General features: G+C 38.0%; 1 long non-coding RNA gene across 1 annotated transcript; it reads right to left on the reverse strand.

The window, feature by feature from the left end:
- Nucleotides 1-8,484: 8,484 nt before the first annotated feature.
- On the reverse strand, nt 8,485-15,987 carry LOC111772760 (uncharacterized). Its single transcript, XR_002806781.2, has 3 exons — nt 12,996-15,987; nt 11,330-11,521; nt 8,485-10,558 (listed from the first exon to the last, which is right to left on the reverse strand). It is a non-coding gene; the product is annotated as an uncharacterized lncRNA (long non-coding RNA).
- Between the last annotated feature and the right edge of the window lie 8,690 nt (nt 15,988-24,677).

Raw genomic sequence — 24,677 nt, forward strand, 5'->3', positions numbered from 1 at the left:
TTTACATCTTTTTGTATTGTGTATCCACTAAAAAATTACTGTAGTTATAGTTATATTTAGTGCTTTTATCTTTAATCTTTATACTAGAGTTATAAGTAATTTATACACTTATCCATCATGATTTATCCATCACCATTACAATACCAGAGTGTTCTGAATTTAACTACATATTTACCTTTACCAGTGAACATTATGCTTTCATGTCTTTTCATGTTACTGATTAGTATCCTTTCATTTCAGCTTGAAGAACTCCCTTTAAAATTTCTTGTGGGGAGCCAGCCCTGTGGCCAAGTGGTTAAGTTCACATGCTCTGCTTCAGCAGCTCAGGGTTTCACCTGCTTGAATCCTGGGTGTGGACATGGCACTGCTCATCAAGCCATGCTGAGGCAGCATCCCACATGCCACAACTAGAAGGACCCACAACTAAAAAATACACAACTATGTACCAGGGGGCTTTGGGAAGAAAAAGGAAAAATAAAATCTTAAAAAAAAATCTTGTAAGACTGGTCTAGTGGTGATGAACACTTTCAGCTTTTGTTTGTCTGGAAAACTCTTTATCTCTCCTTCAGTTCTGAAGGACAATTCTGCTGGGTGGAGTATTCTTGATTGGCAGTTTTTTTCTTTCAGCACTTTGAATATGTCATCCCACTCCCTTCTGACCTGCAAAGTTTCTGCTGAAAAATCCACTAATAGTTTTAGGGGGGTTCCTTTGTACATAACAAGTTGCTTTTCTCTTGTTGCTTTTAAGATTCTCTGTCTTTAACTTTTGACAATTTAATTATAACATGTCTTGATGTGGATCTCTTTAGCTTCATCTTATTTGGTATTCTTTGAGTCTCCTGGATCTGGATGTCTGTTTCTTTTCCCAGGTTAGTAAAGTTTTCAGCCATTATTTCTTTGAATAAGCTTTCTGTTCCTTTCTCCTTCTCGGACCCCTGTAATGCATATAGTGGTCTGCTAGATAGTGTCCCATAAGTACATTAAGCTATCATTACTCTTTTTCATTCTTTCTTCTTTTTGCTCCTCTTTTTTTTTTTTTTTTTTTTTTTGAGGAAGATTATCCCTGAGCTAACATCTGCTGCCAATCCTCTTCTTTTATTTTTGCTGAGGAAGATTGGCCCTGAGCTAACATCTGTGCCCATCTTCCTCTATTTTCTTTCTTTTTTTTTTTAAGGATTGGAACCTGGGCTAACAACTGTTGCCAATCATTTTTTTTTCTGCTTTATCTCCCCAAACCCCCCCTGTACACAGTTGTATATCTTAGTTGCATGCCCTTCTAGTTGTGGGATCATCTTCCTCTATTTTCTATGTGAGACACCTGCCACAGCATGGCTTGATAAGCAGTGAATAGGTCCACAGCCAGGATCTAAACCAGTGAACCCTGGGCTGCCAAAGCAGAGTGAGCGAACTTAACCGCTGTGCCACCAGGCCATCCCCTCCTCTTACTGGATGAACTTGATTACCTTGTCTTAGAGTTTAGTGATCCTTTCTTCCACTTGTCTAGTATGCTGTTGAATTCCTCTATTCAATTTTTCAGTACAGTCATTGTACTCTTCAGTGATATGATTTCTGTTTGGTATTTTTTAATATTTTTTTATCTCTTTGTTGAAATTCTCACTTTGTTCATGCATTGCTTTCCTGATCTCAGTGAGTATCTTTATGACTGTTATTTTGAACTCTCTATCAGGTAAATCACTTATCTCCATTTCATTAAGATTGATAGAGAATGACTTTGTTCTTTTATTTGTCACATATTATCCTCTTTCTTCATTTTTCTTGACTGTCTGTGTTGATTTCTGCACATCAGATAAAACAGCCACCTCTCTCAGTCTAGACAGACTGGTCTCATATAGAAGATGAACCTTGCCAATCAGCCTGGCCTAAGCTACTGGCTGTCTCTCGAAGCTCTGTGATTGTCCAAGCTGCTGTCTTTGTTCTTAGTGGCTCCAGTAGTTGAGGGTGTGTCAAGACCCATCAGAGTCCCAAAGAGGAGGACTGCAGTCAGACACAGACACAGAGTGATTAGGAGCCAGACCCTCAGGCAGCAGATGGGAAAGTATGGAGTTAAGCACTTGCAGGGAGAATCTGGGAGATCGGCATTTTTGTCTACTCCTTCTGTACTGAGCCTGGGTGTATAACCATAGAATTGTGCTCTTGTACCTGTTTAAAAGCTGCTTCTTTGTTTGCTACAGTCCTGCGGGACTCCTGAATGCAATGCCCATTGGCTATCAGAGCCAGATGATCCAAGGGCCTGCCCCCTACAAAAGCTGGGGTGCCAGATGTGTATACAAGCTCCCTCCAGAGACATGTTGGTGATCAGGTTTTATCGTTACAGTGAACCAGAGGGAGAAAACGATGGAAGTGCCCACTAGCTCCCCCAAGCTCTGTGGGAGACTTCAGCTAGCCCCTAGATGTGTGAAAATTAGAAGCCAAACTCTCAGACAGCAGGTTGTAAAGTATGCCATCAATCCTCTTCCAGGAAAGCTTGGTAGATGGGCATTTTTGCCTGCTCCATATGTCTGAACCCTGGGGAGATAGCCACAGTGACTGCTCACCAACCGATCAAAAACTATTTCTTTGTTTTCCATAGTCCTGTAGGTCTTGTGGATGCAAGTCCTACTGGCTTTCAGAGCTAGTTGCTTTGGGAGTCCATCCCTCAAGTGGGAGCCTTAAAAGTTGGGTCACTAGATGTGCAGTCCAAATCCTTTGCTCCTCAGGGAGAAGCTAGGAGTTGGGGGTTCCCGCCCAATTGTATGGTGCTCTGCCAGGGGTGGGGTTTACAGGGAGAGTGTGTCTTGGCGTTTCCTACTCATTTTGATGTGGGTATTTTCTCAGTTGCCTAATGTGTAGGAGTCACTCAGTTAGTTTCTGGATTTCTCTCGGAGGGAACTGCTCCATGTGTAGCTGTACATTAGCTGCAGCTGTGGGAGGAGGGGAATTTAGGAGCCTCCTATGTCACCATCTTGATCTCTCTCCACTTTGGGGTTTTTATTCACATCAAAGTACATGAGAGTTAACACTAAGTTTTTTGGAGGATGCAGACATGTTTAAATAGGTACAGCACCAGAAGAGAATATTGGACTATTGGCCCCAAAATATCTCTCATAATAGCCTTCTTCAATGCCATAAGTCTATTCATTCTTTGTATTTCTCAGTCCTCTATTAAAATACAAACATTTTAGAAAGGAAGATATTTTGGGGCAATATTCAGTCATTAAGTTCTGTGTTCATCATATCACTTTCCAATGCGAGAAGCTGAGAATGACTTAAACACAAGACATATAATAAAAAGGTAGTAGAAAAATATAAAAAGGGGGGCCATTGGGGTGGATGGGGTAGGGGGAAAAACTCTAGGCCATCAGTAAAAATGTATCAATACCTGTATATTCAAAAGGTATTTCCACTTGAAAAACAGAGAAAACAGTTTTAAAAAACAGTGTCCAACAATCTAATTTCCTAAATATGGTCAAAGATATGGTGCAACTGGAAATCATATTAGAGATAAAAATATGTGTTTGGGAAAGAACTTTAGGATTCCAATTCTATGGTCATGGTGCTCTAAATAGAAATGAAACTGTTCCTTATTCCTAATACACACAACTTCTGGGTAAAATATTGGCCAAAAAATTACATGTAACTGAGCTTAGAAGAAGGTGAGAATTCCCCAAGTGACAGATATGTTAGGAATATAAAGCAAGGGAACATTATGGAGACAGGGTATTAAAACCTAGCAACAGATGCTAGAGGCTAGGAGGTGCAAGACACAGAAGGCGCAAAATCTACCTTTGGGCTAGAAGCAGGAGAGCTGGAAATAAGGTTTCCACAGAAAGCAAAGGCCCTTGAAGGGCTGCCTAGACAGTGGCCACCAAACCAGGAAAACTCCACCCACCAGCTCAGCAAAGTAATGAGGCACTTGTTATCTGCCCAGAACACTGAGCAGAGAAAATGCTTCTGTGAGACAGCAAGCCATTCGGATCCGCTTGCTGAAAGAACTACCTAAGGGTGGTACTTCAGGAAGAAAAGAAATTGAACCCAGAAGGAAAGAATGGAGTACAAGAAGCAACGAAGAGGCAAAAAACTGGTAAAACATCAATACCAACAGCAATAACAATGCCACATTTCATGGGTATTAAAACAAGGATAACTTCAATACTGGCCATGCAAGACTTGAGTTGGATTTTAAAATGAACTCCAGGGCTGGCCCAGTGGGGTAGTGGTTAAGTTTGCACACTCCACTTCAGCAGCCCGAAGTTCACAGGTTCGGATCCCGGGCTCGGACCTACACACCACTCATCAAGACATGCTGCGGAGGCGTCCCGTATGCAAAATAGAGAAAGACTGGCACAGGTGTTAGCTCAGGGCCAGTCACAGAAAGAAAGAAAGAAAGAAATCCAACTAGATGCTGAGTCTAAGAGCCACAACTAAACCATAAGGACACAGAAAGGTTAAAAAAAAAAATGACAGGAAAGCATATATTGGACAAATGTTAACAAAAGGAAATTTATATTAATTGTCAAGCAAAGAATAACCTGTGGGGGGGAAAAGTGTCACTAGGGATACAGAATTGTAAAAGATTAATTCAGCAAAAGACATAATAATTCTGAATTTATATAAACCTAACAATATAGCTTCAAAATATATGCAGAGAAAACAGAGTTATAATGATAAAGGGAAAGATCCACAATCATGGCATATTTTACAACATGCTTCTGTAATCGAGAGACAAAAATAAGTGAGGCTATAAATGATCTGATAACAGAATTAAAAGACTAGATACAATTACAATAATTATATAGAATACTGCATCTAGCAATTAGAGAACTCATATTATTTTTAAAGCAAAAATGGAACATTAATAAAAACTGTCTACATATTAGGACAAAGACAAATCTCAAAAACCACCAAAGAAAATATGACACACACCCTGACATCTATTCAAAATGTAATAAATTTAGAAATCAATAAAGGAGACATCTAAAAATTTTTCATTTATTTGAAAACTTTGAATGTACTTCTAAATAATATCTGTCAAAGAAGAAATCACACTAAAAATTATAAAGTATTTAGGACAGATTGACAAAGAAAACACTATATTTCAAAATGTGTAGGGTGTAGTTAAATGAGCTAATTATAAAATAAGAAAAATTGAAAATGATATAGATCAAACTCAGATTAGGAGGAAGTTGGTAGAATGAAAAATTCAATATAAGAGCAGAAATTAATGAAATGGGAAATAAGAAAAAATAGAAATAAATCTTAAAGTTGTTTTTTTAAAAGAAATAAATTGAACCGTTTTGTGATCAAGACTAATCATGGGGGAAACATGAAGATATAAATAAAATAGATCTGAAAATAAAGGGGGACATAACCACAGATACAGTAGAAATTTTTAAAAATTATAAAGATAGGTTGAGTAACTTGATACAAATAAATTTGGAAAGATAAAATAATTTTAATCATTCTCTAGAAAAATACAACTTACCAAAACAGACTCATAAAAAATTGAAAAGTTGAATAGATCTATTTCCATTAAAGAACTGGAATGGATAATGAAAATTCTAATTCTCCCCTCAAAAATAAAAATCACACCAAACCAGATGGTTTTATAAAAGAACACAGGCAGGGGCCGGCCCAGTGACTCAGCAGGTAAGTGTGCATGGTCCGCTTCGGTGGCCCGGGGTTCAGTGGTTCAGATCCTGGGTGTGGACATGGCACCGCTGTGCCATGCTGTGGTAGGCGTCCCATGTATAAAGTAGAGGAAGATGGGCACAGATGTAAGCTCAGAACCAGTCTTCCTCAGCAAAAAGAGGAGAATTGGCAGCAGATGTTAGCTCAGGGCTAATCTTCCTCAAAAAAAAAAAAAGAACACAGGCAAAGCCCCAACGATCATTATCTTAAAGTTTTTCAGAAAATACAAAAACATGGAAATCTCCCTAACCTGCTTTAATGAGGATGACGTAACTTGACACCAAAACTGAAAAACGTACAGTACCAGACGGGAAATTTATAACTCAGTTCATTTATGAACATATTTGCAAAAATCCTAAATAAGATATTAGCAAACTGAAGCCAACAATTTATACTTTAAAATGTATGTATAATATTAAGTATAACTTACCCTAAGAATTCAAGGCTGGTTTAATATCAGAAAATCTTTTCGTATAATTTAACACATTTATAGACTAAAGGAGAAAAGCTATTCACTATCTTTCTACATGTAGAAAAAGCATTATTAAATATAACACATCATCATAATAAAAAGAAAAACCCTCAGAAAATCAAGAATAAGAGAAAATTTCCTAAACCTAACAAAAGCATATTTTAAAACCCTATAGAAAACGTCATAATTAATCATGAAACTTCAGAAGCTTCCCTTCAAGACAAAGAAGAAGAGAACAATGATTGTTATCGCCACAATTATTCAACACTCTTCTGGTGGTCCTAGCCAATGGAATGAGACAGAAAGAAAAAGAAATAAAACTTAAAATAATTACAAAGTAATCATTGTTATATAGGCCTGTCTGAAATGTCTTGAAAACCTCTGATCTTGATATTTCTGCACAGAGTAAATCTACCTTCCTAAACCAGAATCCCCAAACTACATTTCCCAGACTTCTCTGATATTAGGTGTAAATTTGTAATTTAGATTTTCCCAATCCGAGGCACTCATAGAGGCTTTGATTCAGAATTGGGTGATGAGTAGGGTGTCATGTTATAATTATTAATAATGTTCCCTTTCAGACTCAAAAGAATCCTGATTTGGATGATAAATTACATATTTATCTCAATTACATGGGCAAAAAGACAACATGTAGAGATATGTTTGGCTAATAAAATGATGACAGAAGAGGCATAGATCTGGAGCCCTTAGCTATGGAAGCCCAGATTTAACAGCTTCTGTATTATGGTGGAGGGTATGCAGTTTTAGAGCCAGCAATCTGTGTTTTAACAAGCATTTGAGGTGATTCTGATGCATGCCCAAGTTTGAGCCACTGCTCCCGAGAAGTTCTTGCCCATGTGCACAAGGAGAAATATATGAGGACATTTATTATAGTACTATTTGTAATACCAAAGTAAGTGGAAACAACCTTAGTGTCTTCTGTAAGGGAACGGATAAATAACTGGTGTAGTTATACAATAGATTCTGTACATCAGTTCAAATCATGAACTATATCTCTGTGGATGATAAATCACAAAAATCTAATGCTGAACGGGAAAAAAATTGCAAAGTACTTATATGGCATGATACCATTAAATTAAGATTTCAAACACAAAACCAGGGAATATATTATTTATGATAGTCACATAATTTTTTTTTTGAGGAAGATTAGCCCTGAGCTAACTGCTGCCAATCCTCCTCTTTTCGCCGAGGAAGACCGGCCCTGAGCCAACATCCATGCCCGTCTTCCTCCACACTATATGTGGGACGCCTACCACAGCATGGCGTGCCAAGTGGTGCCATGTCCACACCCGGGATCCCAACCGGTGAACCCCCAGCCGCAGAAGTGGGATGTGCGCACCCAACTGCTGCGCCACGAGCCGGCCCGTCACATAATTTTTTTAAAACACAAAAACATTGAGTGCATCCCACATACCAATTTCAGGTGGTTACTTCTAAGAGAGAAGGGAAGAAAATGGCTTAGGGGTATCCTTTGATATTTTATAGAAAAATGTGACAGCATTTTAATATTCATTAAATGTGGGGGATGGGTTTGTTGATTTTTGTTATATTCTCTATACTTTTCTTCATATTTAAAAAAATCATAGTTAAAATCCATGTTTTTTTTTAAGTTAACTTTCACTTGATAAGATGGGTTTATAAAACATCCAGTAACACTGCTGTGTTTCATTTCCAGGGACTCATTGTCAGATAGCTCAGCGGCCATCAAAGGTAAAATGCTATATCAAGCACCTCAGTAAACACATGTTTTTAAGTTCAGTTTGTATCCAACTTGATCCCTGGAACTTCTGGCAGTCAATAATTTACGGAGGACAAAATATATCAATTCCAAATGAAAGCTAAGGAGTAACACACATGCAGGACTGGCTGGCATACTACATGAGATCTAATGTTCCTTAAATAAGGAATCTGGGTAAATCTTTTTGTAAAATAAATACTTATTCTTGAATCTATTTGTAAGTTTCCATTTTCAAATGTTCTATTTTCCTGAAATATTACACACATAAAAATTTAAATTTGAGAACTCAGCTTTCTGGCATTGTAAACTTCCCATATCAATGAAGCAGTAACTCAAGCACACTTTGGGGAAAGTCAAAACATGAGACAAATCTATCTATCCACCTATTTACTTACCTGTCTGTGATTTTTCCCCTCATCCATCCATCCATCAGATGCTCAGATGGAGGACTTGCACATGCTCATTCTGAACTGTCCCAGGATTTAGCATTCAAGTGAAAATCCATGAGTCTTAATTTATCAATACTACATTGACAGGTAATGAGTAAACATTTATAAGAACTGCATATGTTTCTAAGATTTTATTTACTTAATCTAACAAAATCAGCTTAGAATATCTACATATAACGTTAAATGCATTACCCATGTGAACTTAATAGACTGCCCAAAAGTACTTTTACTAATCTTATGTGTATCAAAAATTTATGTATTATTAATATTAACTACCAATAAAATATTTAAAATTTTTGAAGAAATGCAAAAATTGCTAAAGTGTAAAGACCTCTGAGAAATTGTAAGAAAAAATGCTAATGAGACAGTAGAGAAGAGTTCTCAAAGAGCAGGGGATTGAAATGAAGCTCTAGGAAAAAAGAAGGCAGAGAAAGTTGAAGAAAGAGAACTTCTGAAATGACAAGAGCGCAGCACTGTAGCAGGGATCATGAAGAGGAGTACCAGATACAAATCCTTAACTGGCTGTAAACAACAAGGACAAGAGTAACATAAAAGATGAGAGTACTACTCTACACTCACATCCATCTTCCTCTCCCCATTTTTCCATCATAAATATATGCCGTGTTTTCTTTTTTAATCAAAGCAATAGTCAGAGCTTACATTAATTGGACATTTAAATATTGTTCACTGCTGAATTAAGTGGCTGACTATGATTACCTGTCCTTCTTGGTGCAACTTTTTTTTTTCTGGAATCAGTAACTGTTCCTCCTTAGAATTTGGTGAGATTCTTTTTTTCATCTTGTTCTAGAAGCTAGATCTGCCCAGGCCCTTTAACAGCAACTCAGTTCAACTTTCCATACAGTAAAAGCAACTCGATGATCCTTTTTCCCTGGAGCCCTCCATCCTCTCTTCCAGTCTGGACCTAATGCACAGCTGTTATCCTGGGATTTTCCTTCAGCACCATCCTGAGAATTCCCTACATATTTTCCTGCTTCCTGAATCCCACACTTCCTCTTTCTTGGTTTAGTCCCTCATATTGGTGGAGCACACCCTCCTGTAGCTTCCTGAGGAAAGATAACCGGATATGGAAGGAAGCTGAAGGATCTTCCCACTCAAAATGCACATTTTAACAATCTCTGTTTTCAGTCCAGTCCCTCACTACCTGCCCTTCTTCCTCAGTTTTTAAATTCTGGCTTTCATGATAGATTCTTAAACAAAAATTATTTTGGAGAAAGTAACTCTTAAAGCTAAAGCTTGATTGCATTTGCAAGAGCCAGGATTTGTTGTAGGATAAAAGGATTTATAGGCCCAAAACCTGGAGTATTCAGAGCAAAGCGTCTTTAACATACGTCACAGAGGAGGAAGGATATAGTTTATGATGTAATGGCATTTCTCAGGACACGGGGTAGAAGGAAAAGTTCTTTCTGGGCCGGGGAAAAGCATCTAGGGGAAAAAAAGGGAAGAAAGTGGAGATTCAGTGAAAGCCTACTTGCTGCACTCATCAACCCCGAGGGGTGATGGTGACTCGCAGACAGACCGTAGGAAACGTGGGCAGCCACGCTCATACCTCACTTCTCAGAGCACAGCCCAGAAAGCTGCAATGTGAGCAGAGGGGCAAAGCAAAACGTGGTGAGAGGACGACCTTAATTTAAAACTGATTTCACCCATATCAAGTTAGAGAGACGAGGAAACACAGTGATACGCCTTGGTTTCTATTTCTCCTACAAGTAACCTTGGGATACAGAAGGAATGGTAGAGTTATAAGCAATGTATTTCATGGTGGTATGGTTAGGCAGAGCCAGAGCACGGAGGTGCGCCTCATCTGTCACTCAGCATTCTGAAGGCCTGGTGAGTTTTTTCAGGTTAATGACACGTTGCTGACGTGGCTGATGATGCGGAATCCAAGCATGATTGAGGACTGTCCACAAAGGGCCGTTTTCCCAGGCAGATGATCCCATTTTACTCTATCTAGCTGAAGTGAAAACTGAGTTATTCTAGAACACAGTGAGCCAAGAGCAGGACTTAGGTTAACAAACTTTTGGCATCCTCCTCAATAAGTCAGACAGCCTTTCTCTTTCTCCAGAGCCCATGTGAAAGGTCTGAAACTCTGAGTGCAGCGATCAATGATCATCTGGTAGCAGAAAGAACACCTTGATTGGAGCTTGCAAGAGTGGCTTCCACTGTTGTGCACTGTTGGTGAGAATGTAAACTGGTACAGCCATTATGGAAAACAGTATGGAAATTCCTCAAAAACCTAAAAAGAGAACTACCGTCTGATTCAGCAATCCCACTTTTGGGTATTTATCCAAAGGAAATGAAATCACCATCTCGAAGAGATAGCTGCACTCCCATGTTCATTGCAGCATTATTCAAGATAACCAAGATACGGAAATAATCTGGGAAACATTAACAGATGAACAGATAAAGAAGATGTGAGATACACACACACATACACACACACACACTGGAATATTATTCAGCCTTAAAAAAAAATGTACTCCTGCCATTTGCAACAACATGGATGAACCTGCAGGACCTTATGCTGAGTGAAATAAGCCAAATACAGAAAGACAAATACCACATGATCGCACTTATATGTGGAATATAAAATAGGCGTAATCATAGAAGCAGGGAACAGAATGGTGGTTGCCAGGGGCTGAGGGGAGGAGGAAATGGGGAGATGTTGGTCAAAGGGTACAAAGTTTCAGTTATGCAAGATGAGTGAGTCCTAGAGATCTACTGTACAGCACAGTGACTATAGTTAACAATACTGTATTGTATACTTGAAATTTGCTAAGAGGGTAAATCTTAAGTGTTCTCACCACACACAAACAAGATGCTAACCATGGAAAGTGACGGATATGTTAATCAGCTTGATCGTGGTGATCACTTCACAATGCACATGTATATCAAACTACCACACTGTCCACCTTAAACATATGCAATATTTATCAATTATACCTCAATGAAGCTGAAAAAAAGAGTGGGTTCTAATCCGTTCTCTCAGTCACTGGTTCTGTGACCTTGAACCAGTCACATCTCGTCCCTCAGCTTCATTTAGCTCATCCGTAATTGAAGGGGTTGAACTGTGCCTTTGTCCTGTGGGTCATCTGAGTGCTTCAGCAGGAAAAGCAGCTGAATATTTTTAGGTGGCTGAAATGAATAAAAGTTAGATTTCAACCACACTGTTATTATTAAATGGCTAGCTAATCAGACCTCTGTTTCATCCCAAATTAATCTGTAACGATTTAAATTGTAACTTACAATTTTTGAAGCGCTTGCTTCTATATTTTCCCCTTTTCTCCCTTCCACCCATTTGAGGCAAGTAGGCAGGCGTTATATCTCCATTATTTTCCTCCTCAGGGGAATGTACAGCTCTCACCCCAGGATCCCTATAGTCTAGAGCAGCAAGCCCCACATCAAGATCTCTAGAGGGCACCTATTAACAAATTCTTTTTCCTGAGCCCTATTCTAGACCTACTAAATCAGAATCTCTGAGACTGATGCCCTGGGGTTTGTTTGCATTTCTGACAAAACACCTCTAGGTGATTTTTACACACCCTAAATTTGAGAATCTCTAGTTTAGAGAGAAACATTTGAGGCCCTGTTATGCGTCAGGCACTATACCAGCTGCCTTATATGGATCCTTTCACTCAATCCTCATAACAACTCAGTGAAGGAGATCTTGTTTTTAAATAAAATCTTTATTTTGGAATAATTTTAGATTTATGGAAAAGTTGCAAAGACAGCAGTGATAGCCTATCCCTCACTCAGTTTCATTGGCCCCTGTTGTTACTATTTATATTACGGTGGTTAGTTTGTCAGAATTAAGAAACCAACGGTGGTAAATTAGTGTGAACTAAACCTAAATTGTATTCAGTTTTCACTATTTTTTTCATTAATGTCTTTTTTCTGATCTAGGATCTAGTCCAGAATATACATGGCATTCAGTTGTCCTGTCCTCTTAGTTTCCTCTGGTCTGTGACAGTTTCTCAGTCTGTCTTTGTTTTTCATTACCTTGACAGTCTTGAGGAGTGCTAGTCAGATATTTTGTAGAATGTTCCTCAAATTGGGTTTGTCTGATGTTCTTCTCATGATTAGACCAGGGTTAGGGTTTTTGGAAAGGATACCACACAGGCAAGTGTCTTTCTCATCACATGACATCAGGGGGCATCCGATATCTGTATGACATCGCTTGGTGATGTTAATAAAGCGTATGTTTGTAATCCCAATTAAAACAATTAGGAAATAAAAGTATATCAAACCCAGCATTCCACAACTGCTAAGTGGTGGAATCAGGGTAAAGATTCATTTCTTTTCTCTGCCCTTTTGATTGCAAGTGACCATCCCATCTTTATCCTCCCCCCATAAAACTCTCCATTCCAGCTTGACTTGCCATTCCTCTGTGTTGTTTCATGCTCTACTCAACCTCCAAGGTTTCTAAGTCCTTCGGCATTCAGCTCAAATCCAATCTGTTTCTTGAAACTCTCCATGACCCCCAACGTGCTCTTCTCTGATGAAATTCTGAAATGCTTACTGTCTGCTCCTCTAATTTCCCACTTTGCATATATTTTCTTAACCTCTGTCTTTCCAAGCTAAAATGGAAGGATAATGGAGAGAGACCCACCTGCATGTGAATCCATTTGTTCTTGAACTGAATGACCTCGGTGTCTTATCAGAGGGTACTCTTCAATCCACCACACAGTAGTCAGACGAATGCTTCTAAACTGCAAACCTAATTATACCATTACCTTGCTTGAAACTTTTCAATGCCTCCCCAGTACGTACAAAATAAAGTGCAAATGTCTGATCCTAACATACAAGGCCCTTCATGACCTGACCCTTGTCTAGTATTTCACCTTATCTCTAGCCGTCATCACACTCTCCACTCCACAATATCCTGCATTTCAGACGTGAGGAACTATTGTCCATTTCTAAGTGCCCTGTGACCTTTCTGAGCCCTATGATTTGCATCTGCTCTGTTATCAGTGAGGATGCCATTGCAGAAGACTTCAATCCAAACCTGCTGATGGAACAAAGACAATTATAACACCAGGTAACATGAATTGAAAAGCAGGCACAGTTGTCCATGAACTCAACGATGTCATTGAAGACACTGGTTTTTATTTCTTTGCTTTACCATCCTCAGAAAATTTTATTTGCCCTCAGATTGGCTCCCTTCATGGTCACAAGACGGCCGTGGTAGTTCTAAACATCCCTTCCAAGTACAGCAATACCTAGAGACAAAAAAAGATGGCTATCTCTTCCAGTGTCTCCCTCTTAAGGGCAAGAAACATTTCCTAAGTCACCCAGCAGATTTCCTTTTATATGGCCTTGGCCAGAACTCGTTCAAATGCCCACCCCTAAGCTAATCAAACTAGAGGGATGGACTCACCATAATCGGCTTAAACCACTCAGTACTTACTCCTGAAGGTAGGGATACGGTCACTCTCCCTCAGATCAAGTAGGAAAAGGAACACCTGAGCAAAATCTTGGCTTTCTCCAGAAAGACAAAAGGTAATGGCTGTTGAGCGAGAAGCCAGCAGTATCTGCCACGCTGTTACTGTTGCCTTATCTTCCTTGTCTACTAACGGACTCTTTCTTATCTTTTAAGACTCAACTCAAACATGTCCTCTTCCAGGAAGTCTTCTCTGATATCCACATAGAACAGAAGGCTTCATACTCTGAACTCCCATATTGCTGAGTTCATTCCTCTGCTATAGCAGCAATTACATAGCTACAATTCTGCTACCTTCAGACAAAGTGAAACCTTGGGAGAAAGACACCATGTTCTATTAGCCTTTTAGTTCAACTTTGTCGAAAGAAAGAGAAGGAAACAGGAAGGAAGGCAGGAGGGAGGGAAAAGAGGGAGGAAAGAATTTAACTTCTCTGAGTCTCAGGCTGTTCATCTGTAAAATAGGGATGATTATAATTCCTAATATTTGTTTGAAAGATTAAATGGGATAACATATGGAAAGCACCCAACACAGTTCCTAACACATAGCTTCCTGTATATTTTTGGAGAACATGTACTCATCTTGTATTTTTAAATGCCATCCTCCCACCCTTCACACACATTTCCTAGCACAATGCTTTGTACAAGTATAGTTGCTCAATAAGCATGTTGATAGTTGATTTCAAACCTCCCCCCCCCCCCCAAAATACAGATTACTGTACAAATTAAACAACGAGCTCAGTATGCACGTCCTGATGTCCTTTATTAGGCTGGCTAAGAGAATTTTTAATAACATTTCCTAAATTCTCCATTAACAGAGCTCTTAATTGAGGGTTTCCTACAACCATCCAGAACATTAGATCTACACTCTCCACTTAGGCGACCTTTCACTAAGGTACTCTTGCTTTTCCACTCCACTCTCTTCAGGATTCTGGGCTTCATTTCAGCTCTGTCCTGAGGTATGCCTTCCTCCCCTTCCTAACACTTCTTTGTTGCTAAAAATAGTTGATGTCCTTCAAAACAAAAACACTGGGCAAATCAGTTAGCTTTTACAGCTACAGCTTTATACTGGTCTCTGTGAGGTTGGGGCATGGACGGATTAAATAAAGGAAGAAGCTCACCACAATCTTCTTCTTTCCATGTACCTCTGCATTCCTCAAAGGAGTTTACAAAACTTATGTAAAAATAGCAGTACCATACTCATCAAAAATTCACAAGCTAAAGGATGCTAAGTGAGACTTTGCAGAATGCTAAAGAGGAAAACAGCCAGCTTAGAAGATCACCAGAAAGCATTCTGAGGAAGCACTTGCTTAAAGGCCCCCTACGTCCAACCTAAAAAACTGGGACTGGAGATGTTGGTGATCACAATTTAACAAACACTCTTCTCCAAGGAAAACTGGAGCATGTAATATAGCCAGTTTCCTTTAGACTATAATGGATATCTTTAGGACTTCTCTCACCTACACTATCACTTGGTATGATACTATCAGCTTGAGTTCTGTCTCTATTCAGATACTTATACACCCTGTGAAGTTTCATGACATTAACCCTGAAAGAGGCATCAGTATATTACCTAAAATATTTTTCTCATCCATTGGATATTCGACTGCTTTGAAATGCTCTATTTCCTATTTCCCTGCAAGTGAAAGTTTTCTATTAGATAAGTATTTAATCCTCCTTACATTTGGTATATGTGTGAAGTAATGCATTCATGTGGATGGATCCACATCTCCACAGGTATCAAGGCACGAGCATGTTGTTGCATACATTTATATACTCATGCACAAACCTGTATATGTTCATACTTGAAAATGAATATGTTTTTACTACTTTGCATTTCTGCAACTCATCTCTGGAGTTGCATTGTCCTAATTTCTTTGAATGAAAGTAGCAAAATTGCAGCACAAACCAAAATTGCTCAGAGGCCTAAATTTAAAGGTAACTAGCCCAATTTAGCACTCAATTAAATCCTAGTCTGTTTAACCTATTAGCAACTGTGTCAACCTGCTTGTCAACTCCTATCTTCTGATACTTCTATCCTCAACTCAAAAATCATTCTACCCTCTCTTTATTTCTAGAGTTCATGCCAAGCTCCCTGCCTGTTATTCGGTATTTCACATATCCTCAGGGCCATGGTTCTCATGGATTAATTTGTAGGCCTCTGGTTATCCATCAAAAAGATTCTTTAGGTGTATAAATAGTCCAAAGACTGAGTCACACAAAAACGGAAATGAGAGGGTACATGTACGTGAAGAATTAGAAGTATTCTCTAGTGAAGACTGATATTATCATAGAATCATAGAGCAAAGAGAGTAGATCAACATCCCTACATTATTATCACTGAAGGGTTATCCAGCTGTTAATTTAACATCTCCAGTGTTGTAGAACTGAGAGCCATCCCCAAGCATGACTTCTAATCATGACAACACTGTCTCATACATCAAGGTCATATCTGTTTTTCTATAGTTTCTACCATTCAAGTAGTCATCAAAAGCCCATTAGAGTGGTTAACCTACAGAGGTCAACCACGAGCCACTTACCCCTTTGAGAATCTAATGAAAATGATGGACCTTCTTCACAGAAAACTGTACATGCAAAAATAATGTTTTACAGTTTCAGGGAGTACACAAGTGCTGCGAAACGCATCCATCGTGGACTCCTTGGTAAAGAATTCCTCACTACTCTTTTGTACTGAATAGAGTAATGGAAAAGTAAGCCATGGATTCCTCCTTCAAGGAGCTTACCTTCTAATAGCAAATGCTTGTGACACATTCAATAGCAGTAAGGCAGGATATTGTAAAGTACAAGTTATATATGGGGGAGACAGAAAATTCCACTCTTGCCTATATAGGGCCACCAAGCACTCACATTCCATAAGGGAAATAAAGGTCCTTTGCCGTGTTTTCAGAAGCATCGCCTGATGGCACCGCACCAGGAGAGCAGAGGAGGGTGCTGGTCATGGTGTAGTACATGGTACTCAGTAAATGTTTGCTGAATAAGTAAATGATCCAAGAATAAAACACTCCTTGCCCTTCCAGAGACGAAAGTTGAAAAGAATAATAAAAATATTTCATTAGCCTCCAAGCTTCCTTAGAATAGCATTTTTGTCCACTTCACCTTTAATCCAAAAATGTCAAAGCATTTCTAAACCCAAAACAAACCTCTATGAGGCACGTTTTAGATGAGTTAAGAAAGGTTAAAAAGCTGTGTCCAAGGTCAGAGGAGCCAAACTACAGAATAGAATCCAGAAGGTTCTCCAACCAAATCTCAGGAGACAAGCACTGGTATTTCCATTTTAATTTCTTAACAACAATACCTTCTAACAGAGTAATTGGACAGCTTTAAGAAGTGATTAATTTTCTTTGAAATCCAGATGTTACTCTGTTTCTTTATATGAGAGTGACCTTGGAGGTTCAGTAAAGAAACTTCATCAAATAAGGTAACAGGAAAAACCTCTTAGCTGGTTCACAATTGCTTCTATTTGGGCTGTAAAACTGCTCTGTAATGAAACACAAAATGTTTTCTTTTAGCTGAGAGTGTTGCCCTTTAGTTCTTTATATGTATGCTATATATTGTAAGGATGGTTTTGTTTGGTGTAGTTTTTGCTTAAGTTAAAGGATCTTGCTTAAAGGCAAATAAAATTTTGCAAGGGAGTCAAAGAAGTTAACACCACACCAACTATAAATGAAACATGCCTTTAACTCCTTATATGTCTTTTCCAAGATAAATCAAAGAATTAGCATAATAGGAAGGGGATCAGAAAGTATGAGCTCAGGTCCTGGCTCTATGACCCAATAATTGTGTGACTTTGACCAAATCACCTAGACAATTAGAGCCTCCATTTTGTCACCAGTAAAACTAGGGTAATAGATGCTGGCCAGGTGGCGTAGTAGTTAAGTTCGCATGCCCCGCTTCGGCAGCCCAGGGTTCATGGGTTCAGATCCTGGGCACGGACTTACACACCGATTATCAAGCCATGCTGTGGCTGCATCCCATATACAAAATAGAAGAGGATTGGCACAGATGTTAATGACAAGCTTCCTCAAGTGAAAAGAGGAAAACTGGCAACAGATGTTAGCTCAGGGCCTATTTTCCTCACACACACACACAAACTGGGGTAATAAAATTTGCCCTATTTCCCTCTGTGTTTGAAATGAGGTTGATGTGAGATTATGCACATGAAAACAGCCTTTTTAAAGTCTATATCAGTGTTAAGGCAGCATAGTTTCACCCAGAAGAGATGCTTACCTGGCGATAGCGGGGTCTCTCTCCACTTGTGCAGTATCAGAGTCTTAGGGGTCCAATGGGAGTAGTGGGCATAAGAATCAAGATTACTGTTATACATACTTCTCTTTTCCCTTCTACTGTACCTCAGCCCACTGCTACTAGAGTCCTAACCAGCTACACAGCATCTGAGCTGCCCCTAATTTCATGAACATTTAAAGCTATTTATTTTGGGGAAAGGTAAGACATATATAATGACTTGTTCTGAGGTCTGATGGCAGAGTAAAAACAATCAGCAACTGAATCCAGAGACTCCAGGGTTCCCAGTTTAACCTGTTATGCAATAGCCAATTAACAGTTCTAATGCACACTAGAATATAAGTACATCCTTTCGACGGTGTTGATAAACGAACTTGATAAAGGGGGGAAACAGTCCTGATATGTTACATGAACATATACAGAGTCAGGCGGGTTCAGAGAAACAGCAATTCAGAAGTGTAATCCTGAACAGATGGCTGCTCCCCACATGCTATCTCTGGAGGGGGTTTTTTCAAGGTAAATAGAAACAAATGTTTTGGTGCATTGTGTACCAAAATAAAGATCTCACAAGAAGAATTTTCCAGCATGAAACAAGTTTCTTCTTAATCACATATTTATGACAAAGACAAAAACTGGTTTGTGAGCTAGTTTAAGGCACTCCCTGTCATCCCACCATTAAATTACTCTTACTAATAGACAATATGTTCAGTTACTTCTAAGATACTTAAGTCACTTTAAATCTGCCCATTCTGTCTCCTCATTCCCACCTGGCCTAGTTCCTCACAACATGAAGCCACAAAGGCAGTTTCTCTCTCTTTAAAAGTTTCCCTTTTCATCCAATAAAATATGAGTGTGTTTAAGAGAACAACATACATTGTTCTTTCACTAACTCATTTATTCCACAAACATATTTCAAGGACCTACACTATAAAAGGGCAAAAGACTTACAAGTCCCATTTCAGTCCCTGATCATCTGACATTAAAGATACCTCATAACTTCCCCTTGCCTCAGTTCCACCCTCAATAATATTTGACCTGCTCACCTGACAAGTCCTTGTATGAATATGCTTGCTCGTTCACTCATTCATTAGTTCAACAAATATTCACTCAGCCCCTACTCTGTGCCGAGGAGGTGTGGTGCTACAGACACAGTGATAAACCAGACAGACACGGGCCTGCCCTCACAAGCTTACCCCCTGAGCAGTAACAGAAGGAAACTAAAGTGAAAGGTCTTATTTTAACAGGAAAATGAGAGAAAGAGTGCCTAACTTGGGAGCCTTTAGGCTATAGTCTCCTTTTACCCAGAGCTACAGGTGAAGCTCCAGAGAAATGGTATGGACTAGAAGAGGACAACTTTATCACATAGGCAAAAAGGAACATCCTCATAACTGCTTCATATCCATATTGGCACAAAATATGAGTTAAAATACAATCCAAAATGTTTCTTCCTGTAAATATGCTTTTTCCCCCATACTTACTCCTAGTAGCTTTTTTGTCCTGGAAGGGAGGTGCTATAACTTGAAACATAAATGCACAAAAAAAGCAGCATTCTAAACAACACAGGACACTATGACATCTTCTCTAGTCCAGTATTTCCCAAAATGTGGTATATAGACCACTGCAAGACATGAAATTATTTTAGGTGGTACATAGATAAAATTTACTAACAGTTATGTGTTTACTTTAATATGTATCAGAAAAAATAGACCCAGCACATCAAAACCATGATTTCACTGATATTTGGGCTTAGTATGAGGCTAAAGCAGGCAGCACTGTAACAATCCACTTTATGCAGCCCACCCGAATGACAGGAGCAGGGCTCAGGTGTGCCCATGAATGTTTCCATTCCCTCCATTGTAACTCCAGAGACACAGAAAGTGCAAGCGCCACCACTAGCAAGTGAATCTCACATCCTGCAGGAGGTGTGGTTCCACAGAAGAAAACTGAGAACTGTTCCTTGTCTGTATAATGAGGCTGGTGCCTCTGATATTATAGTATTGTGGTGAGGATTAAAGGAAACAAAGAATGTGTTTTGCCTCACTGACCCAGTGAGCGGCTCAAAGCAAGAGCTCAAGGAGCGGTGGTACTAGTAGTTGTAATCATTGTTATCATTGTTTGTTAACATGATGATGATTGTTGTGATAATAGCGGATTTGTAAAACAGTTTTAGGGTCACTTTTGTTAACTTAATTATTTTATCAACCTACAAATGAAGGCTAATTATTTGAGTATAACCTTTGGAGAGCCATTAAGCCAAGGATGCACTTCCTTCAATTATACACTTAATTTGTTCATCATCTCCATGCATAATCAAGGTACTCGGAATTACCACAATGAAACTTTCAGTGTCTCACCCAATAGCTTCTTGATTCATTCTTAAGCGATATATAGTTTTCATCATGACTTAACTTTATCCAAATGATTATGCACCAATTGTGTTAGTATTTACAGTAATGCTATATTTGCAACAATAAATTGCAACGTATTTTTCATAGAGCCCATATGATATTGTGAGTTAATTTAGTGTTTAGAGTTTCCAAATTAAAAGTAGTGGTAATAATAATAAAACGACAGCATCAGCAAGAACTTCGTAATGTTGCTAGAATCTTTACTTTTTAAAAAGCACATTACGTGGTTAGGGAGAAGAATGAAAACAAATGCAAAGACTGAAAAATAACAAAACGAAGCTAATGATCTTTCTGTGGACCAATGATAGTACGCAAATACCCTCTAAATAGCCCAATTAAAGGAAGACATGATAGACTGGCAGACATGTCAAAGTTAACTAAAATTTTTCTAGTAAAACAATATATGAATAAAACATTTGGTTCATAATTTTATGAGTAGAGTTAAGATTATCATGAAAAAGTACACATAAATATAAAGCATTAAATAAGCTTCTTCAATGTATTAGGCCCTCAATAAAATATGAAAATAAATCCACTATTAAAATACAGATATAGTATATTTATTTCACCTTCATTACTGCAAACCTTGACAAAGTTCAGGAGAAATGAGATGAAGGTGGGTGAAATTCTATCTAAATATCATAAATTAAAAATATTCTAGAAAAAGAATAAGTCATAGAAGGAATTTAAAAATCATGGAACTACCTGTGGTAATTACTGTTGATTTTTTTAAATGTAAAAGTGATTGCCAAAGAAAACAAACAATGAGCTCATCTTAAAGTTAAATCCTTTGAGTTAAAACCTTAAAGTCAAATAAATTAAATGATATATATATATATAAGCAGAGGTGGCTGGACTCCTACCTTCACATAGTGAAAGCGGTTATAAAGTCCCCTGGAAGGCAAAGCCATTTCTCTCTGTGGCTTCTTTCTGTTCTGGCGCTTCCTCACACCGAATCAGTTTCTTAGGAACACCAAACACTAAAATGTATATCAATAGTATATACTTTATTAGAAATATAAATGCATGTGACTTTCTACAAAAAACTTCAACAGAATTAAGAGAGTCATTAGGGTTTTGCTTTTAGTAATGGATTATGAGTTCCCTTTTATTTAGAATGTTTGCATCTACGTTCATGAGGGATATTGGTCTGTAATTTTCTTTTATCGTAATGTCTGTCTGTTTTCTAGTATTAGAGTAAAGTTGGCCTCATGAAATGAGTTGGAAAGTATTCCCTTCTCTTCAATCTTTTGGAAGAGTTTGTGAGAATTGGCTTTTTTTTCGTTAAAAGTTTAGAATTTCCAAGTGATGCCATTTGGGCCTCCCATTTTCTTCACAGGAAGATTTTTAACTACAAATTCAATTTCTTTGTCAGATATAGAGTTATTCAAGTTATCTATTTCTTCTTGAGTAAGCTTTTGTAGTTTGCGTCTTTCAAAATGAATTTGTCTATTTCACCTAAGTTGCTGAATTTATTCACATCTAAGTTGTTCATAATATTCTCTCATTAACCTTATTAAAATCAGCATAATCTGCAGTCAAGCCACTTCTCTCATTCTTGGTATTAGTAATTTGTGCCCTGTATCTTTTTTTTTCCTTAAGAGTCTGACTAGAGGTTTATCAATTTTATTGATCTTCTCAAAGAACTAGCTTTTGGTTTCATTTATTTTTTTCTATTTTTCTGTTTTATATTTCATTGATCTTTCTTCTGATCTTTACTATTTCCTTTCCTATGCATACACTGGGTTTAATTTACTTTTCTAGTTTCTTAAAGTAGACAGTTGGGTTATTGATTTGAAACTTTTCTTCTTTCCTCATTTACGCATTCAGTGCTATAAATAATTTCCCTCTAAGTACCGCCATAGCAGCATCCCACAAATTTTGGTATTGAAGATATTTTCATTCAGTTCAAGATTTCTAAATTCCCTTTTGATTTCTTCTGACCCACAGTGATTCAGAATTGTGTTATTTAGTTTCCATATATTTGGGGATTTTCTAGACATCTTGCTGTGACTGAGTTCTAATTTGATATCATTGTGTTTAGAGAACATACTTTGCATGGTTTGAATCTTTTTAAATGTATGAAAACATAATTTATGACCTAGAACATGTGTTTGAAAAGAATTTATATTCTGCACCTGGGGAGGAAAGTGTTCTATAAACGTCATTAGGTCAGGCTAGGTGATAGCAGTTTTCAAGTCATTTATATTTTTATTGACTTAGTATCTATTGATCTTATGAATCACTGAGAAAGGAGTGTTGAAAACTTCAACTATAATTGTGGATTTCTCATTTAATTTCTGTCAGTTTTTGTTTCATATATTTTAAGGCTGTATTATTATGTGCATAAAAGTTTTGAATTTTTTTTCTTGATGAATTACCCCTTTATCATTATGAAATGACATTTTTTCTTCCTGGTAATATTCTTTGCTCTGAAATCTATTTTGTCTGATATTAGTTAACCCCTGCAGCTTTCTTTTGATCAATGTTAGCATGGTATACCTTGTTGCATCCTTTTACTTTTAAACCTATTTATGCCTTTATATTTCAGTTGTGTTTCTTATAAACAGCATATATAGTTTGGTCATGTTCTTTTAATCTGACCTGACTATCTCTGTCTTTTTTTTTTTTTTTTTTGAGGAAGATTAGCCCTGAGCAAACTACTGCCAATCCTCCTGTTTTTGCTGAGGAAGACTGGCCCTGAGCTAACATCTATACCCATCTTCCTCTACTTTATATGTGGGACGCCTACCACAGCATGGCTTTTGCCAAGCGGTGCCATGTCCACACCTGAGATCCGAACTGCGAACCCCGGGCCGCCAAGAAGCGGAATGTGTGAACTTAACTGCTGTGCCACCAGGCTGGCCCCTATCTCTGTCTTTTAATTGGAGTGTTTAGACCATTCACATCTAATTTGATTACTGACATGGTTAAGTTTAAGTCTATCATCTTGCTATTTATTTTCCATTTGTCCCAATTATTCTTTTCTCCCTTTCCCTCTTTTTCATCCTACCCTTGGATTAATTGAATATTTTTATTATTCTATTTTATCTCCTTTGTTGGCTTCTTAGCTATAACTCTTGTCTTACCATTTTAGTAGTTGTTTTCGGGTTTATAGTAGACATCTTTAATCACAGTGTACCTTAAAGTGATATCATATCAGTTTATATAGAAGAGCCTTAAATTGTACACTTCCATTTCTCTTTTCCTACCCTTTATTGTTATATATTTTACTTGTACATATGTTATAAACCCCACAACATATTGTTATTACTTATGTTTAGACAATCAATTCTTTTAAAGAGTTATGTAATAAGAAAACATTTTATATATTTACCCATGTAGTTTCCATCTCTGGTATTCTTTATTTCTTTGAGTAGATCCATATTTCCACTTGGTGCCATTTTCCTGCTGCTTGAAAAACTTCCTTTAGACTTCTCTCTAGTAGTGTGGGTCTACTGGTGATAAATACTTCTAGCTATTGTATTTCTGAAAAAGTGGTTATTTTGCCCCTAATTTTTTAGAGACATTTTCTCTAGGTACAGAATTCTATGTTGGCAGTATTTTTCTTTTAGTACTTTTAAGATATTGCTCCACTATCTTATCATTTGTATCATTTCCAAAGAGAAACTGCTCTCATCCTTATCTTTGCTCCTATGCACATAATGCATCTTTATTCCCTGATTGCTTTTAAGATTTTCTCTTTATCACTGGTTTTGAGTGCTTTGATTATGATGAGATTTGGTATAGTTTTCTTCAAGTTTCTTTCCTTTTTTTTTTAAAGACTGGCACCTGAGCTAACAACTGTTGCCAATCTTTTTGTTTTTTCTGATTTTTCTCGCCGAATTCCCCCAGTACATAGTTGTATATATATATTTTTTGGTTGTGGGTCCTTCTAGTTGTGGCATGTGGGATGCCACCTCAGCATGGCCTGATGAGCGGTACCATGTCTGCGCCCAGGATCTGAACCAGTGCAACCCTGTGCTGCTGAAGCAGAGCGCACGAACTTAACCAGTTGTCCACAGGGCCGGCCCCTTCAAGTTTCTTGTGCTTGGGTTTTCCTATGATCCGTACATCTACAGATTTGTAGTTTACGTCAAAATTCAAACACCTTTGGTAATTATTTCTTCAAATATTTTTCTGCCCTCCCTTTGGGAACTCTGATTATAAATATATTGGCTGG

The sequence above is a fragment of the Equus caballus genome, chromosome 3 (genome assembly GCF_041296265.1).
Source record: "Equus caballus isolate H_3958 breed thoroughbred chromosome 3, TB-T2T, whole genome shotgun sequence".
Taxonomy (NCBI): Eukaryota; Metazoa; Chordata; class Mammalia; order Perissodactyla; family Equidae; genus Equus; species Equus caballus.